General features: G+C 32.1%; 1 long non-coding RNA gene across 1 annotated transcript; it reads left to right on the top strand.

Moving 5' to 3' along the window:
• The first annotated feature begins 729 nt into the window (after nucleotides 1–729).
• Nucleotides 730–2,321, top strand: LOC121758144. Its single transcript, XR_006041350.1, has 2 exons — nucleotides 730–1,078; nucleotides 2,096–2,321. It is a non-coding gene; the product is annotated as an uncharacterized LOC121758144 (long non-coding RNA).
• Nucleotides 2,322–3,937: the final 1,616 nt, after the last annotated feature.

The following is a 3,937-nucleotide window of genomic DNA, read 5'->3' as shown; positions in this document are numbered from 1 at the left end:
ATAACAAAAAAAATCATATGTTTGGTACCCAGGGTTATTTTGCCATGGGGTACCAAAAACGATATAAAATAAAGATCAGTTACCATTTATGTGCGAAAGTGAAAGATTAGGTACCATTTATGTAGTTCACTCTTATTATAAAACTAATATATAAAAGTAGGACCCACATTCCACTAACTTTTTTAACTCACTTTTCATTACATTAAGTGAGACAAACTATGTGAGACGAAGGGAGTACTATTAAGATATAAACTTCAAATTTTTGTATTAAATATGTATAAAAATCATAATAAGTTTGAAGTGAAAAAAAATTAAAAATTAATACTCCCTCCGTCCACGATTTAAAAACCCTTTTGCCATTTTTGTTTGTCTATGATTTATAGAACCATTTACTTTATTCCATTTTTAGTATGCGGAAGCGGATCCCACATCCCACCAACTTTTTACACTCACAATCTATTATAAAACTAATACTTTAAATAGATCTCACATTCCACTCACTTTCTGCCTTTACTTTTCTTTACAAAATCAAATAATTTCTTAAAACTCGTGTCGAGTCAAAATGACTCCGTAATTAGTGGACGGAGGGAGTGGCCGAGTGGATATTTGTGGGGCGAATGTAATTCCAAATACTAATGGGATGTAATATTTCAAATTCTCCCGCTGATAAATACATGTAGTCTTAAAATAGATTTTGGCACACTTCTCAGAGTCAGTATATGTGGTAGCATCTTTTATTAATTTCTGCCAAATTTAGATTTGTTTGAATGTACCTATATTGATTTATGTAGAAAATGTTGAATAAAAAAAGAGAAAGGAAGAAAAAGTAAGTGAAGTACGAGAAAAACGAGAAAAAGTGAGTCAAATTTTCTACCAATCCTTCCAAAATGAAAAAACCTAGTTTCATGAAATTGAGAACCGAAGTTGCACCCCTTCTTAGTAGCGACCGCGGAAATATTACGCCGGCTACGTTCTGCATTGGAGAGGTAAAAGGCACATTTTGTTTGTTCTGAAATGGTTAAAAGACGCGACTTTTCGAACCCCGCAACGGCGGGCGGCGGAGAAACTTTTGGAAGTGGTAAATTACTGATATTTTTGGGTTTTTTTGTTCTTATGTGGGAATTAAGGGTTTTTGTTGATTTGATCAAAAATTGCTCTAATTTAGTGTTCGGATTTGACGAAAAATGTCCCATAAGGAGTGACTTTCCTGTTGTTGCTTAATTTGTCGAAGAATTAGATTGCTTAATGTGTTAATTATTTTGCTTATTGTTAACGAGAAATTGATTTTTTTGTGCTTAATTTCTTCTAGAATATGCTTAATACGTTGAAAATTTTGCTTATTGTGAGCGATGAATTTGCTTATTCTATTTGAGAATGTGCTAATATTGTTCGAGGATTTGCTTAATGTGTTAATTATTTTGCTTATTGTTAACGAGAAATTGATCTTTTTTTTGCTTAGTTTCTTCTAGAATATGCTTAATATGTTGAAAGTTTTGCTTATTGTGAGTGGTGAATTTGCTTATTCTATTCTAGAATGTGCTAATATTGTTCGAGGATTTTCTTAATGTGTTAATTATTTTGCTTATTGTTAACGAGATATTGATCGTTTTTTTGCTTAGTTTCTTCTAGAATATGCTTAATATGTTGAAAATTTCGCATATTGTTAGGGATTAATTTGCTTATTCTGTTCGAGAATGTGATAATATTTTTCGAGAATTTGATTAATTTGCTCACTATGTTTGAGAATGTGCTTATGTAATGAGAAACAGTTTGATTTGCGTAATTTATTCTTCAATTCACTTAATTTGTGCGTTCAATAATTATAGTCGGGATTGAATTTGATGATGCTATTATGTTGCTTAGTTTCTCCTTATACGTGCTTAATATGTGTAAACTATTGCAATACGGCCAACGATGCATAATTATCTTATTAAAATGTGTACTTAGTTTGACCTCAGACATGCTTAATATGGTTAAACTATTGCATATTACAATTTTTTTGATAATACCATTAGTTTTGCTTAATTTGTTTTATAATGAGCTTGATTTGTGCCAAACTTTGGCAGTAACTTGCCTGCTCTTATTCAATCCACAGTTGTTAAGCGACGCAGATGATGGAAGAAACAGGATGATCCAGAAAATGAACCGAGGGGAAAGAGGTTCAAAATAGGGAGAAGAAAATAACATCATTACATGGAGTTTTCTCCATTACGTGTACTTTGCAAAAGTTATTGTAAAAAATTAATGCTTCTGATGCAAAAATTGTGCTTTCTCAAGCAAATAATCTTGCGTTCAATGCATTGAAATTTAGTTCAACAAAACAAGGTCTTATTTTGAATAAACATTATGTCGTCTTTTCATCACGATTATTATTAGTTTTCATTTATTATTTTAACTCAATCTCAAAAGCAACAAAAATCTGGTTTTGAATGTTAATATCTCATGAATATTTTGAAAGAAATATATTGTATGCCATGACAAGTGTGTAGTATAAATATGTATTTAATCTAGTAAACACAATAAAATTTTATCGTTTCACAACTACCATATATTGCATATCAACTATAACATTATTGCATCCATCAGATCATCATTGCACAGCAGTATGTTGCATTATTTGTTTAGAATGTTGCATTGTTGACAAGAAACAAAAATAGATACAACTACTATACTAATAGGAATTAAGTAACTTATCATATCTTAAAACATGAAAGACTAAATTTAGAGACGAAATAGAATATTAAAATCCAATAATAATGGAAGAAATCATATATTAAGAATCCAATATTATGTTCACCATAGAATTAGGAATTAAGTTACTTGCCATATCATAAAATGCGAATGGCGTAAATTTAGGAAGAGGAAAAAACTGACTGAAATACATATACCAACTATAACCTTTCCCCTATATATTTCGATTTTTTAATAGTTTTTGGATGGTGATGTGGCATAATCATGGCCATCGATTTCATAGATTGGGTGGACGAAAATGGTAGGATGTTATTTTTGAAGTGCATCCCTGCAAGATTATGTGCATTTGTATATATCCTTAATTAATTGTGTCAATTTAAGATTTGTTTGAATGTACATTGATTTATGTCTACAATGTTAAATAAAAAAAAGATCAATTTAACTATTTAGTAAATCACTATTCCTACCATCAATTAATTTGGAATAGTACTCAATTAAGATTTGGTTCTGGTACAGTATTCATCTGAACATCAGGATTGCGAAACAGGTATTTCATTGTTTAAGAATGCAGAAAGTGTGTACAGATTCTTTATAGAGTATACATTTTGTATTACATTCAGTTTCCCAGCTCATCACGCCACGTCAGCAGCTAACTACTTAACTAACAAACTATATGTAAAACTAGCTTCTCCCCATCTTTCCCCTCCCTTTCCATGTATGAGGTCTCCTTCATATATCATGTAAAATTCAACTTCAATTTTAATTAGCCCTTGCCATATTGCTTTGCTTCAGTGAAACTTATGCATTTTTTGAACTCAGGCATATTTAATCACACAGGTATTCAAGACTATTCAATGGATAAGGCATAAAACACATGTACAGTTAATAAAAGAAGCTCCATGTATACGACGAATTCCATGTCATATATTGCAACTTAAAGAACATGAAACTAACCCAGTATATATTTGCTCAATCTGGTAATGGTTCGACCAACGTATCAACAAAGTTTATATATTGATCTAAGCAAAAGGAAATAAAGCTAGAGATTATAAGAGTATAATCAGAGAAACTGGAAGTACCTGAAAGGAGGGGCAAGAGCATGAGTTGTTACTAGAGGTCTCCAAACCGAACCGAACCGGACGAACCGGCCCGGAACCGTCACCGGCGGTTCCGAACCGGAACAGGAACCGTCGGTTCCGACCGGCCGGTTCAGGTTTGCGAATTTTGAAGAACCGTAACCGGCGGT

The sequence above is a fragment of the Salvia splendens genome, chromosome 12 (genome assembly GCF_004379255.2).
Source record: "Salvia splendens isolate huo1 chromosome 12, SspV2, whole genome shotgun sequence".
In the NCBI taxonomy this organism is placed as follows: Eukaryota; Viridiplantae; Streptophyta; class Magnoliopsida; order Lamiales; family Lamiaceae; genus Salvia; species Salvia splendens.
The sequence above is the reverse complement of the archived record's forward strand: the minus strand, read 5'-3'. Positions and strand labels throughout refer to the sequence as shown.